General features: G+C 44.7%; 1 long non-coding RNA gene across 5 annotated transcripts; it reads right to left on the bottom strand.

The window, feature by feature from the left end:
• Positions 1–3,320: 3,320 nt before the first annotated feature.
• Positions 3,321–15,488, bottom strand: LOC306650285. Of its 5 annotated transcripts, none has more exons than XR_013760847.1 (5): positions 14,825–15,104; positions 12,529–12,632; positions 8,337–8,692; positions 5,809–5,885; positions 3,321–4,014 (listed from the first exon to the last, which is right to left on the bottom strand). It is a non-coding gene; the product is annotated as an uncharacterized lncRNA (long non-coding RNA). The 5 variants fall into 5 exon arrangements; XR_013760848.1 differs by having other exon boundaries at positions 12,529–12,635; positions 14,825–15,101; XR_013760845.1 differs by lacking the exon at positions 12,529–12,632 and adding an exon at positions 15,474–15,488 and having other exon boundaries at positions 3,322–4,014; positions 14,825–14,964.
• Positions 15,489–15,894: the final 406 nt, after the last annotated feature.

Below are 15,894 nucleotides of genomic sequence, written 5' to 3'. Positions count from 1 at the left end.
TCTTTGTATATGATACAATGTGTATCCAAAGTCCTGTTTATAGGATGCCTTAGACAGACATCAAAGATGGGATTCTGTCCTGGTGTCCTATTTACAGTCTGTTTTGTTCTGCTCACTAATAGGAAAGGATACATAAGCTGCATGTTATGATTTCAAACCTTTAATAATGCACCTGGGTCACCAAAATATTCACAGGTTTGAAGATTTTGGATTGAATGGATCAATTCACAACACCAAGAGGTGATCAATCGCTGTACTGAATCCAGTTGTGGTGGCCCAGGCCTGTAATCTCAGCCATTCAGGAGGCTGAGGCAGGAGGATCGCAAGGTGGAGGCCAGCCTCAGCCACTTAGTGAGGCCCTCAGCAACTCAGTGAGATCCTATCTCTAAATAAAATATAAAAAGGGCTGGGGACGTGGCTCAGGGGTTAAGCATCTCTGGGTTCAATCCTCAGTGAAAAAAAATTATATATATATATACATATATATATGTGTGTGTGTGTCTATATATAGTACAAGATTAAAGTAAAAAATTTAAATATTGCCATTTTCATATAGATCACAAATTTCCTGTCACCAATTAATGCATACTTTTAAAAAGATTCACATGATGGAATAAAATCCATGATTTATATTGAATTGTCCTAGACTGGGAAGCTTGAGTTATTTTGTATAAGAACTTTGCTGACTCATTTGTATTTATTTCTCAGAAACACACTTCCAAAACTCAGGCTGATGATCTGAGAGCCGGCTGGATAAAATAAAATATCTAAAAGCAAACAATAGTTCCTCTGATTCAGCACCACTTAGATTCTCTTTTGGCAAAGAATGCTAAATAATGTTCTGACTCCTCAGCCGCGGTCAATGGAGAGAGCTTTGAGCTCCTTGTTGGAAAGATCATCCTTGCAAAGGCCGCCTCTGGGGACAGTGGCCAGGAATCAGCATGTGCAGGTTGTGCCAGATGCTCAGCTGGGTCTGCAAATGACTTTAGGTTGTCTTGGCAGGTTTGCTTGCAAAGTCAAGGCTGATTTGTGTTGTTTTAATTTGAAGCAAGATGAAGGGATAGAAATCCAGAAGGAAGCGGGGCGTGGTGGCACATGCATGTAATCCCAGAGACTCAGGAGGCTGAGGCAGGAGGATCACAGTTTGGAGGCCAGCCTCAGCATCTTAGCAAGACCCGGAAAGAGTGATCACAATACCAGGCCTTCAACTATACTACAGAGCAATAGTAACAAAAATGGCATGGTATTGGCACCAAAATAGGTAGATCAATGGTACAGAGTAGAGGACATGGACACAAACCCAAATAAATACAATTTTCTCATACTAGACAAAGGTGCCAAAAATATGCAATGGAGAAAAGATAGCCTCTTCAACAAATGGTGCTGGGAGAATTGGAAATCCATATGCAACAGAATGAAACTAAACCCATATCTCTCACCATGCACGAAACTCAACTCAAAATGGATCAAGGATCTAGGAGTCAGACCAGAGACCCTGCATCTTATAGAGGAAAACGTAGGTCCAAATCTTCACCATGTCGGCCTAGGAGCAGACTTCCTTAACAAGATCCCCATAGCGCAAGAAATAAAAGCAAGAATCCATAAATAGGATAGATTCAAACTAAAAATCTTTTTCTCAGCAAAGGAAATTCTCAACTGTGAAGAGAGGAGCCCACAGAGTGGGAGAAAATCTTTGCCACACTTACTTCAGACAGAGCACTCATCTCCAAATTTTATAAAGAGTTTAGAAAACTTTACACCAAAACTACAAAGAACCCAATCAATAAATGGGCTAAGGAACTGGGCAGACACTTCACAGAAGAAGATATACAGGTGATTGACAAATACATGAAAAAGTGCTCCTCATCACTAGTAATTAGAGAATTGCAAATCAAAACCACCCTAAGATTCCATCTCACCCCAATTAGAATGGCAATTATCAAGAACACAAGCAACAACAGGTGTTGGTGAGGATGTGGGGAGAAAGGTACACTCATACATTGCTGGTGGGGCTGCAAATTAGTGCAGCCACTCTGGAAAGCAGTGTGGAGATTCCTTAGAAAACTTGGAATGGACCCACCATTTGACCCAGCTATCCCACTCCTTGGCCTATACCCAAAGGACTTAAAATCAGCATACTGCAGAGATACCGTCACATCAATGTTCCTTGCTGCTCAGTTCACCATAGCCAGATTGTGGAACCAACCTAGATGCCCTTCAATTGATGAGTGGATAAAGAAACTGTGGTGTATATATATACAATGGAATATTACTCAGCCATAAAGAAGAATAAAATTATGGCATTTGTTGGTAAATGGATGAAGTTGGAGAATATCATGCTAAGTGAAATAGGCCAAGTTCAAAAAACCAAAGACCAAATGTTTTCTCTGATAAGTGGATGATGATATAAAACAAGGAGGGAAGAGGAGAATGAAGGAACTTTGGATGGTGTAGAGGAAAATGGGTCGCAGGGGGTGGGGACAGAAAGATAGTAGACTGAGACATCATTATTACCCTATGTATAAGTATGATTATGTGAATGGTGTGAATCTACGTCGTGCACAACCATAGAAATGAAAAGTCGTACCCCATTTTTGTACCTTGTGCAGTCTGTAAAAATAAAGAATTAAATAAAAAACAAAAAGAAGGCTGGGGATGTGGCTCAGTGGTTGAGGCCCCCCTGGGTTCCATTCCCGGTGCAAAAAACCCCCAAAAAACAAAAAGCAAATGAAGTCCAGAATGAATCTTAAAAAGGAAGAGAATTCTGTCATAGGTCATGATATGGATGAACCGTTGGTAAGGGGCACAACTTAGGAACAGACTGATCGCCACTGAGAAATCCAAATTTGAGAGTCTTTATTAGCCAGCTGGCTGACGGCCTCACACGATGCCCCCAAAAAATGGCTACTGGGAGAACAGCCCCGACCACAGGGTGTAGGGGTTCTTATACCAAAACTCACATCAATCATAAGTGTCTGTTGCTATGATTCGAAATTACACATTAACATCATGAGATCATCGACAGAGGGGGAAGTGGGTCAAGATGACCCTCACCTAGGTACAAACTAAAGAATGGTTGCTAACATCCACACAATCACTGTTCACATGGTGCATTGTTTAGGAGCAACAGGATCCAAAAGAGAGCAATTTTTTATTACATAAGAATTGTCATTCTGTATTGTTAAACATGTCACACCAAGTAACTGGGGATGGGCACAGAGGCGGGGTGTTCCCATGGGAGAAGCTTATTTCCTACATAACATGGAGTCTCGCAGCAAAATGGAGTCTGTTCAGTCATTTCCCTTAAAGAGTCTGGCCTAGAACATTCTTTATGGAACCAGATCTGTCAGCCCATCGCACCATGAGGATACTATGCTAAGTGAATAAACCTACCACAGGAAAAATACGGCATGATTTCACTTACAGGAAGAGTAGTCAAGCCAGGTGTGGTGGTGCATGCCTGTCATCCCAGCGAACGGGAGGCTGAGGCAGGAGGATCGCAAGGTGGAGGCTAGCCTCAGCACCTTAGTTCCCTGGTACCAAAACAAAAAAAAAGAAATTCCCTGTGTGTCTGGGGAAGAGGTTGGGGTGAGCAGGAGGCATAAACAGACCCATGAGAGTCATGTAGATGCTCACCCTTCCCCTGAACTTAGGTCCCTCTGCTTACACGGTCAATCCTTGTCATTTGTGGGTGTTGCGGTCTTTGCTCTGTCTTCTCATGAGCCTGAAGGGCCCGTGATGCTGGCACTTTAACGTCCTGCTAGAACCCAAGCTTGGTTCTTCATCTCTGGGGCCGAGGACGTTTCCCTGTCCAGCCCTGGTTTTTCACGGTCTTCCGGGTCCCCCTTGTATTTGGTCTTATGCAAGCTCTGGACACACTTCCAAAGTCCAGGAGAGCAGGAACCTGTAGCTACCACTGCTGTCCCCAGCACCCGGGCAGGCCTCGCACACAGCAGCTTCTCAATGGATCCTGAATGAACTGTCCAGGAAGCTGCCAGAGCCTTACTGTAGTCCCTAGAGACCAGGGATTCAGTGAATGGTGTTAAGTTTTTTTTTTGTTTTTTTTTTTTTGATCCCAGGGATTGAACCCAGGGGTGCTTAACCACTGAGCCACCTCCCCAGCCCTTTTTATATTTTATTTAGAGACAGGGTCTCACTGAGTTGCTGAGGGCCTCACTAAGTGGCTGAGGCTGGCCTCCAACTTGCGATCCTCCTGCCTCAGCCTCCTGAGCCGATGGAATTATAGACATGCACCAGGGTGCCTGCCCTAAATGTTGTTGAATTACTGATGGACAGACCCAGGTTTGGGGCTAATGCAGAAATAAAGAATTTGCCAATCTGACCTCAAGTATATTTTTTTACAGCCCTCTCTATGACAAAAATCAGAGTATTTACTTTTTTGGGGGGGGTACTGCATATTGATCCCAGGGATACTTTTCCACTGAGTCACACCCCCTTCCCTTTTAATTGCATTTTGGGACATGGTCTTACTAAATTGCTGAGGCTGGCCTGCAATTTATAATTCTTTAGCCTCACTCCTGAGCAGCTGCGATTGCCAGTGTGTCCCTGGTTTTACTTCCACATTCTAAGCTTATTAAATTATGTAACGAATTAAAACTTCCCTATTTTCTTTTCTTTTCGGTGGTACCAGCAATTGAACATAGAAGACTCACGCGTACTAGGTAACTGCTGTACACTGAGTCGTAGCCCAGTGCCTTTTATTTCAATTTAATTAATTAATTTATTAATTTATTTGCTGGTCTCAGGGATTGAACCCAGTGATGCCTAATCACTGAGTCACACCCCCAGCCCTTTTTATTTTTTATTTTGAGACAGGGTCTCGTTGAGTTGCTGAAGGCTTTACTAAGTGGCTGAGGCTGGCCTCCAACTTACGATCCTCCTGCCTCAGCCTCCGGAGCCGCTGGGAGTACAGGTGTGCACCAGGGGCCAAAAGTCACCCTTTTAAACTGTCCAGTACTGTCACAGAGCCATGCAAACATCTAAATCGTTGTTGAGCAGTCTGAAGTTCACAGTGACAGTGAGAACAAAGTACAAAAAGTTTCCAAATACCATTCCCCCCTAAAAACAAAAAACATAGATCAGAGCTACAGAGCTGGAATTCAGCTACTCCGGAATCTGAGGAAGGCAGATCAGTTGAGCCAAGTTCAGTCTGAACAGTGTTGCCAGACCCTGTCTGAAAACAAATGTGCAAACAAACAGAACACAGATCGTCTTCACCAGACTTCGTGAGGCTTACTTGAAATGAACTAACATATTTCAAAGCACCTTCCTGCAATGAATTCATCTATCTATCTGTCATCTAACCATTGGCACCAGGGATTGAACTCAGGGTCACTTAACCCCCGAGCCACATGCCCAGCCCTTTTTATGTTTCATTTTGAGACAGGGTCTTGCAAATTGCTGAGGCTGGCCTCCAACTTGCCATCCTCCTGCTCCAGCCTCCTGAGTCACGGGATTTCAGGTGTGTGCCACCACATCTGGCTGCATCATGTAATTCAGAGGCGATTGGATAAGTATTTGTTTCACCTCCTCCTGTGTCTCTATAATACACAGAAACAAAAAAGGTTTTACGATAGACATGAGGGCTGTAGATGGGCTCATTGGTAGAGGGCTTGCCGAGCATGCTGAAGACCCAGGGTTTCATCCCCAGCACCAAAAATAAATTAGTAAAAATAAAATAGACATATTTTAGAGTGAAAAGCATTGAATTGCATGCAGTTTCCATGAGTAACCACTATATAAATTATAATCAAAATTATAAAATAAGCCAGGCGTGGTGGTACAAACCTTTAATTCCTCCAACTTGGAAGGCTGAGGCTGGAAGATTACAGATTCTTGGCTAATCCACTCAATTTAGCAAGATCCTGTTTCAAAACAAAAAAATAAAAAGGGCTTTAGATATCATTCAGTGGTAGAGTACCCCTGAGTTCCATCCCTGCCACTGCAAAAAACAAAGAAGTAGCCAGGCACGGTGGCACATGCCTGTCACCCCAGCAACTTGGGAGGCTGAGGCAGGAGGATCACAAGGTGGAGGCCAGCCTCAGCAACTTAGTGAGGCCCTGAGCAACTCAGTGACACCCTGTCTCTAAATAAAATATAAAAAGGGCTGGGATGTGGCTCAGGGGTTAAGCACCCCTGGGTTCCATCCCTGGTAATCTAGATGACATTATATGTTCTTGTATACATTGTACTGAACTCACAACCTTCTCGGAAGGACCAACTTTCCCCTGCACGGGAAGCTGTATCGGTATCAGTTGTGCAGGGTCTGGGTCCTGTTCACTGCCTTTTTGCAGAGGTTGCAAAAGAAGACGAGCCAAGTGCTGTCACCAGCAAAGGGAGGTTGGAAGGTACTTAAGAAACAGGAAAAGCTCGCAGAGAATGCCTTGTCTTAGCGACTCTCGGGTGCCACGTCATGAGCCCAGCTCCGGGGACAGGCGGTGACGACATTGCGCCATCTCGGGCGTGGGGCCAAGAGGGAGAGGAAGTGTGCACTCAACACTCATTCACTGAAGGCCCAGTTCGGGTCCTCTGCTGGATACTGGGACTGTGGAAATGAGCAGGACCTTGCCTGCCCTTGAACTTGTAGGGTCTGTGATACAGAATCACAATGCAACACATTTGCCTTCAGACTTCCTGTGATTTTCATTGTCAGGCATCTTTTTTCCCTCTGTTGTGGATCTAAATGAAAAGGTTTTACGTTTTGTTTTGCTACTGGGGATGGAACCCTGGGTGCTTTGCCCCTGAGCTCCATTCCCAGCCCTTTTTAAAATTTTGAGACAGGGTCTTGCTAAGGTGCTGAGGCTGGCCTCCAACTTGCGATCCTCCTGCTTCAGACTCCCAAGTCACTTGGATTATAGGTATGTGCCATCTCTTCCGGCTACACTGTTCTGTACGTGATAACGTATAAAAGTGGGTGGAAAAAAAATAGAGGCCAGGCATGGTGGCGCACGCCTGTCATCCCTGTGGCTGGGGAGGCTAAGGCAGGAGGATGGCAAGTTGGAGGCCAGTCTCAGCAACTCAGCAAGGTCCTATGCAACTCAGTGAGACCCTGTCTCTAAGTAAAATATAAAAAAGGGCTGGGGAGGTGGCTCAGGGGTTAAGCACTCGTGGGTTCAATGCCTGGTAGCAAAAAAAAAAGAGGAAAAGTCAAGGAAAAGTGGGTGGAGTTTATGGCAGAGCGCTGCCTTAGCGACAATGGGGTCCTGGGCTCCATCTCCAGCGACGATGGGGTCCTGGGCTCCATCTCCAGCACAAGCAAAAAAAAAAAAAAAAATGTTGGTAGAATTTGTACGGACAGATTTATCAAGTGCCATGGAAATGCAGGCTATCACCCCAGTGTGTTTGGGTTAATAAAAAGACAGGTCAGGGCTGACCTGGGGGCTCAGCATGGAAGATACACTAGCCCAGGATGTTTATTTGGCACCAGGGATTGAACCCAGGGGTGCTTAACCCCCGAGCCAAATCCCAGCCCTTTTTATATTTTATTTACAGACAGGGTCTCGCTGAGTTTGTGTAGGACCTTGCTGAGTTGTTGAGGCTGGCTTCCAATTTGCAATCCTCCTGCCTCAGCCTCCTGAGTCCCTGGGATGACAGGCGTGCAACACTGCGTCCAGCAATATGAATGACTTTTAGAGCCTATTTTTTTTTAAGTTCTTATTTTTTTTAAAAGTTATTTATTTTGGTGCTAAAAAAACCACTCTACCACTGAGCTACATCCCTAGCCATTTTAAATTTTGGAGCCAGGGTCTCATTTCGCTGCCCACGCTGGCCTTGAACTTTCAATGCTCCTGCCTCAGCTGCCCAAGTCACCTGGATCTCCAAGGAGCGCACCACCGCGCCCAGCTCTATGACGCACGTCGCCAAGCGCTAGAAAAGCGGAGTTTGAAGGTTGCCAACATGAAGCAACGATCGTGCTTCACCCCTGAGCTCCATTCCCAGCCCTTTTTAAAAATTTGAGATGGGGTCTTGGTTAATTGCTGAGAGGTCTCGCTAAGGTGCTGAGGCTGGCCTCTAGCTTGCGATCCTCCTGCCTCAGCCTCCCAAGTCGCTTGGGTAAGAATGCCGATCGTGAGTCTGATTTCATCATCACCCGCTGCGTAGCCGTGTGTGGAAACGTCACGCTGGATCTGTAAATATGCGCCATCATGATGTCAACTAAAAATTAAAAACAAGCGCTGGGGCTGGGGCTCGGGGGTAGAGCGCTTGCCTGGCACTGCGAGGCCCCGTGTTTGATCCTCGGCACCGCATAGAAATCAATAAATGAAATCAAAGATCCACTGACAACTCAAGAGGAAATGAATACAAAATCAGCTCACCAGGGTCATGTTGGTCTCGGTGCTTTGTAAAGTAATTCTTGAGGGTAAGATTTCCAGGTGTGGGTTCAGCGAGCGAGCGCCCGGGGGGCTCGCAGGGCGGATCAGAGGGACCCTGGGCCGGGCGGGGTAGCACAGCAGAGCGGTGCCCGTGGAACAGTCCGCAGCTTGGTGGCCAGGACTGCAGATCCTGGCTTGCGCTTCCGTCCGGGGAGGCCAGCAGCAGCTGAGTAGATGAGAAGGCGCGAGAAAAGCCAGTTACCTGAAGTCACACTGGCTCGGGCTCTGCACAGACCTCCCTGGAATAATGGGCCTTGTCTGCGGCTGGCTGAGGGGTGAGCCAGGATTCTGCACTGTGCCTGCAGGACAGGGAAAGTGGCGCTGCAGGGGAGGAGGACAGACGTCAGCACTTTCTACGGGCTGGACACAATGCCCGAAAACATGACTGGTTTTGAGATGAGACCAATGTATCTGAATGTCTCCAAAAATAAGGCTAAGGTTCACTTTTTTTTTTTTTTTCCTTCCCCAAACCATAGTGAGTGTGTTTATGAGCTACATCCCCAAGTCTTTTTATTTTGGGACAGGGTCTTATGAAGTTGTGGAGGCTGGCCTCCAACTTGAGATCCTCCTGCCTCAGCCTCCTAAATCACCAGGATTAACGGGAAGTGGGCCAACTGTCCAAGTTTTAGAAATTCTTGATGAATTCCTAAATCTGAGACCAGTTTGGGAAACAACAGTCATGGCTGGGCTTGGTGGTACGTGCCTGCCATCTCAGATACTTGGGACGCTGAGGTAGGAAGACTACAAGTTCAAGGCCAGGCTCTGTACTTAAGTGAGACCCTGTCTCAAAATAACAAAAAAAAAAAAAAAAAAAAAAAAAAAAAAAAGGCTGGGGATGTAGCTCCCCAGTTATGCACCCCTGGGTTCAATCTCCAGTACCATAAAAATAAGTTAATGAAAATAAAAAAAATAAAAAATAAAAAGGGCCAGGGATGTGGCTCAATGGTTAAGTGCCTTGGGTTCAGTCTGTGGTACCAAAACAAAAATATATTTTTACTTTTTGGTTCATCATAATTCTTCTTTGACCTCTAGTCATTTCCCTCTTAAAACTGAACCATGGGGCTGGGGAGATAGCTCAGTTTTAGAGTGCTTGCCTTGTAAGCATAAGGCCCTGGGTTCGATCCCCAGCACCAAAAAAAAAAAAAAAAAAAAAAAAAACTGAACCATGAGCCAGGTGTTGTGGTGCATGCCTATAAAGCTAGTCTGGAGGCTGAGGCAGGAGGTTCGAAAGTTGGAGGCCGGCCTCAGCAATTTAGCAAGGCCCTCAACAACTTAACAAGATCCTGTCTCAAAATCAAAAATATAAAAAGGGCTGGACATATGGCTAAGTGGTTAAGTGCCCCTGGGTTCAATCCCTGGTACCAAAAACCAAACTAATAAACAAAACAACAAAAACCCTCATAGAATACAAGCAATAAAAGGAAAAACTATCTGTATATACTGATATATGCAACAACTCGTATGCATATCCAGGGAATTATGCTGAGTGAAAAAAGCTAATCTCAAAAGGCAACATATTGCATACTTCCATTTATATGACATTTTTGAAAGCTGTGCATTAATGGAAATGGACACTGAGATTAGAGACGAGAGGGAGGGTGACAGGAAGGTGTGGCTACAGAAAGATATCAGGAATGATTTTTGCGTTGACCCTGTTCTGTGTCTTGAATTTGGAGGTGGATACATGGACCTACTTATGAGAAAATCCCACTCTTCAGTTTATACCCACAGGCCTTAAAATCAGCACATTACAGTGACACAGTCACATCAGTGTTAAGAGCACCTCAAGTCACAATAGCTAAGCTGTGGAACCGACTTGGGTGCCCTTCAACAGATGAACAGATCAAGAAAATGTGGTACATATACACAATGGAATATTACTGAGCCTTAAAGAAGGATGAAATGATGGCATTTGCTGGTAATTGGATGGAGCTGGAGAATATCATGCTAAGTGACATATGCCAATCCCAAAGAACCAAAGGCCAAATGTTCTCTCTGATATGCGGATGCTGACTCACAATAAGGGGGAGAACAGGAGTTCACTGGATGAGACGAAGGGGACTGAAGGGAAGGGAGGGGGATGGGCATGGGAAAGACACCGGAATGAAGGGGACAGAACTTTCCTGTTCACATATGGACACACGACCAGGGAAGCTCCACATCCTGTCCCAACACAAGGATGGGGAGTCACGCTCCATGTGTGTCTGACGTGTCAGAGTGCTCTCTGTTGTCATGGAGAGCTAAGGAGGACAAATAATAAAGGACCACATAACACACACATCCATGCAAAGAATATAAACAAAACTGGGGAAGTCCGAACCAAAGCAGCAGACTGTATCGAGGTCAATATCATGGTCGTGACATTGTGCTACAGTTTTGCAAGATGTTACCATTGGCAGGCACTGGGTGAAAGGGTGTATGGGGTTTCTCTGTATTTTTTCTTTTGACTCCAGCCATGCCCTGCTTCAGTTTGCAAAAACGCACTGCGTACACAGGGTCGGTCCCAGGAGATTGAGGCCTGTCCTAGACCTTGTAAACACACTCCAGGATGTTCACGTGACACTGCCCGGTAACACATTTCTCAGAATGTATCCTTGCTTAAAGTGATGTGTGAATGTACACATGAATCCACAATTATCTCAAGACTTTTTCAAAAAGACATGTTTTGAGCTGGGTGCGGTGGCACATGCCGGTCATCCCAGCAGCTTGGGAGGCTGAGGCAGGAGGATCGCAAGGTGGAGGCCAGCCTGAGCCACTTAGCGAGGCCCTAACCAACTCAGCGAGACCCTGTCTCTGAATAAAATATAAAAAGGGCTGGGGAGGTGGCTCAGTGGGTAAGCACCCCTGGGGTCAATCCCTGGGACCAAAAAAAAAAAAAAAAAAAAGAGAGAGACAATGATATGGAAAGGAATTTGTGAGGCAACCAGTGGATTTTTAGCATTCACGCCTTCAATATTTTCCTGGGTGCATATACCCTAGGGACTTCTCCCCCAAGGACCTGAAGGTATCTTCAAACAATAGTTCTTATAACAACACTATTTATAATGGCAAAAGAATGGAAATAAATATCTTTTTAATAGACAAATGGATAAATAAGATAGTTTATAACACACAGCAGTAAAAACTAAAGAACTGGATAAAAATGGTCACAAATGGAACTTAGAAAATGCAATATAAAAAATGCCACTCAGGTATGGTGGCGCATGCCTGTGATCCCAGTGGTTTGGGAGGCTGAGGCAGGAGGATCGCCATTTTGAGGCCAGCCTCTGCAACTTAGCAAGGTGCTGAGCAACTCAGCAAGACCCTGTCTCAAAATGAAAAGGACTAGGTATGTGGGTGAGTGGTATAGTGCCCCTAGATTTAATCCCTAGCACCAAAAAAAAAAAAACAACAAAAAAATTTTTAAAAAAGCAACATGCACACTGATTATTTAGTTCATTCAGCAAAAAGTTTTGAGATTTAGGTCTTAATAAATACTGGGAGGCCAGCAGAGTCGTGGTAAAGCCCAGGAGCTGCCTGGGTGTGAAGTCCGCTCTGCCATTTGTTCATTTTCTGCCCGGGCCTGATCATTTCAAACCCTCCAAACCATTTCCTCATGGGGGTAATAATAAAAGTACTTACTAGGGCTGGGGAGACAGCTCAGTCGGTAGAGTGCTTGCCTTGCAAGCCCAAGGCCTGGGTTCAATCCTCAGCACCGCAAAAATATACGGTGAAAACTTAGGAAAAGGTTATAAACGTTCCTTGCACGTAGTAAAACTTCAGTAAATGATAATACTAACAGGTAACACTTTAATAGTCTTTACTTTCTGCCAGGCATTGGATTTTGTTATTGTTGTTTTGTATGTTTTTGTTTTTGGTACTGGGGATTGAACCCAGGGGTGCTTAACCACTGAGCCACATCCTCAGCCCTTTTTCTATTTTATTTAGAGACAGGGTCTCGCTGAGCTGCTCAGGGCCTGGCTAAGTGGCCGAGGCTAGCCTCAACCTTTCGATCCTCCTGCCTCAGCCTCCGGAGCCGCTGGGATGACAGGCACGCACCCCTGTACCCAGTCAGGCATTGTTATAGAAGCTTTATATATACAATATTAAAGGATTAGTTATTCATGGCTGATTCCTAGTTCAGCTCTGAGCTTACTAAAGGGTTCTGGCTTCAGGAGCAGACAGGGGATAAAGACACCAATTTATTCTTCTCAACCTTAGCTGCAGAATTTCCAAGTCAAGTCACACACCACCATTTCCCTGCTGGCAGAGAAAACAAAATAGGGAAAGATTTATCTATCATCTGAATTTAACAGCAGAATCTAAGGCATGTGCTGCGCAGTTGGGCATTTCAACAGAAATGAAGTGTTTTTTTGGCAGGTATCGATGGTCAACTGCTACGCGTTTTAAGGAATCCTGAATCATGCTGAATCATAGCATTTCAGCTGGTCCCTCTTCCAAACACTTACACGCTTTCTTAGGGCTGTTTTTTCTTTTTTCTTTTCATGCCAGGGATTGAACCCAGGGGCCCTTAACCACTGAGCCACCTCCCAGCTCTTTTTATATTTTATTTAGAGACACGGTCTCACTGAGTTACTTAGGGCCTCCCTAAATTGCTGAGGCTGGCCTCCAACTTGCTATCCTCCTGCCTCAGCCTCCTGAGCCACTGGGATTACAGGAGGGTACCACCGTGCCTGACATTTTTCTTCATTTTTGAACATCCCTAGTGAAAAGGGTGTGCCCAAGGGCACATCCAGGTAGTGCAAGTGCTGTATTTATATTTCATCATAGACCTTCTTTGGGGACAGTCATAATGCCTCATGACCAGTCTGGCTTTATTAATGATAGTCATTATAGCTGGGTGCCAGGTAGACAAAAGCCATTAGCTGTTACAACTCCCAATATCATGCAGTACATACCACTTTATGTTTCTATTTCTTCTACTCAGTCCTTTAAAACTTAATAGAAGTTGGGCTTGGTGGCACACACCTGTGATCCCAGCGGCTTGGGAGGCTAAGGCAGGAGGATCACAAGGTGGAGGCCAGCCTCAGCCACTTGGCAAGGCCCTAAGCAACTCAGTGAGACCCTGTCTCTAAATAAAATATAAAAAGGGCTGGGGAAGGGGCTCAGTGGTTAGGCACTCCTGGGTTCAATCCCTGGGACCAAAAAAGAAAGAAGAAAAAAAAAAAAAAAGGAAAAGTATAAGAAAAAAATGAAATCATATTTACGGTTCCCTTGACAATTTTAACTTGTCTTCCTGGAGCGTGCAGGCCTGCAGGCTGGACTTTGTGCAGTTTCTGTATTATACGTATTCATTGCTAGCCCTTAAGAAGTCACTTAAGTGTCTGTAATCACCTTTACCTTGAGATATCATAAAAATTAATCAGATTAGGGAGGGGAGATCTATAAATCTATAAAGCTGTGTAAGCTTCTTGGCAATACAACGATGTCAGTACAAAATAGCTTTTTATCATTGGCAACTCTGGTGTTAGGGCTCAGTATGTAAACTGCTAGGCATTTATTAATCCTGATGAAAGATGTGACCTTTTCATGCTGAATTTAAAAGCATTTTTAGTTTAGATTCTTTTGGCTAAAAAGAAAGTTTTAAAATATCATTGATCCTTGAAATCATACATTCATGTGCTCCTTGGTAATCACTGCCTTTTATGGAGTCGCTGTTAACCATAGTTGATAAATGCTTTGCAATGACTAAGCACTAGTGACTTAAACCTGGGTTTAATGCCTGGTTCAACCCTTGTACTGCATTTTAAAATTTTTGTACTGGGGATTGAACCCTGTGATGCTTTACCACTGAGCTAGATCCTTTGTCCTTTGTATTTTTTATCGTGAGAGGGTCTCCATAAATTACCCAGGCTGGCCTCAGATTTGTGATCCTCCCGCTTCAGCCTCCTGAGTGGCCAGGATGACAGGCATGTACCACCTCGCCAGGGAACAGATCCTTAACCCTCACCACCTCTCCTTTTAGAATTTAGAGAATTCATTCGGGTAGAAGCAGGGACAATGGAATAACTCGAATCCACACAGCCACCAACAGAACTAATGTCAAGAACAAGGACAATTCTTCCCTGTTTTCAATTAATACATTTGTGCACTCAACTTCAAAGAAAAAGATAATCATTAAAGAAATAAAGACACCAAGGTGGGCACAGTGGCACAGGCCTGTAATCCCAGTGACTGGGGAGGCTGAGGAAGGAGGAGCCCAAGTTGGGAGGCCAGCCTCAGCAACTTAGTGAGGCTCTAAGAAACTCAGTGAGACCCTGTCTCTAAATAAAATATAAAAAGGACAGGGGATGTGGCTCAGTGGCTAAACACCCCTGGGTACAATTTCTGGTACCAAAGAAGGAAAGAAAACACAAAAATAAAGCCTCCATTGTTGGGAACACCAGCCAAAAATGGGCCCTATTTTGTATCAGACCATAGTATTTCAGTACCTTTTGGAGCTCAAGAGATTTGAGAATCTTCCATTTCTTTCTTGCTTCTAATAAAAGCCATTCCAAAATGGGAGAGAACATTCTAGAATGTTTCAGTTCATTTTTTTTTTTTTCCAAGTGCTGGTGAGGAAACCCAGGGCCTAAAATGAACAATTTCAATTGGATAAAAACCTTTCAGATTCATTCTTGATGACTGTACCTTTTTTTTTTTTTTTGAGAAAATATCAAATCCAATGTAAAGGCCATTCCTAGCGAGTCGCTGGTAGTGCAAACCTGTAATCACAGTGACTTGGGAGGCTGAGGCAAGAGGATTACAAGTTTGAACCCAGCCTCAGCAACTCGACCCTGTCTCAAAAAAAAAAAAAAAAAAAAAAAAACTGGGATGTGGGTTATTGATAAAGCCCTTCTGGGTTCAATCCCTAGTACCAAAGCAAAACAGTAAAGGCTTGAATGTGATAACCCAGGTCAAATGATCCCTTTGCCCTCTCTTACTCCTAAATCCTAGGGGATATCACAAGCACTGTGTCACAGTGACCAGGAACTTCTGCTTGGGAGGTACATCACTCTGGTGGTGAGAGCAGCAAGGTCTTTTAGACTCCGTCCAGGATCACACAAAAAGCAAATCTCAGGAGGGCGCAGTGGCACACACCTATAATACCATTTGCTGGGGAAGCCACCAGGAGGATCCCAAGTACAAGGTCACCTTAGAAATTGAGACTGGTCTCAAAAAAAAAAAAAAAAAAAAAAGAGGCCGGGTGACACACACCTGTAATCCCAGTAGCCGCGGGAGGCTGAGGCAGGAGGATCATAAGTTGGAGGCCAGCCTCAGAAACTCAGCGAGACCCTGTCTCTAATAAAATATAAAAAGGGCTGGGGATGTGGCTCAGTGGGTAAGCGCCCCTGGGTTCCTCCTCCCCGTTCCAAAAAAGTAAAGACAAACAAAAAATTGTTTTTCAGGGGTTCCTGCGACCTTCCAGCCGCAGCCACGACTTGTCCACAAACTTAAACGTGTCCATCAAAAACCCGGCCGGATTCTGAAAGCCACGAGCCCAGGGGAAGGTTCTTCCTCG

Source organism: Sciurus vulgaris, assembly GCF_902686455.1.
Source record: "Sciurus vulgaris genome assembly, chromosome: 19".
NCBI lineage: Eukaryota > Metazoa > Chordata > Mammalia > Rodentia > Sciuridae > Sciurus > Sciurus vulgaris.
Note: the sequence above shows the minus strand (reverse complement) of the source record. Positions and strands in the feature narration are given on the sequence as shown.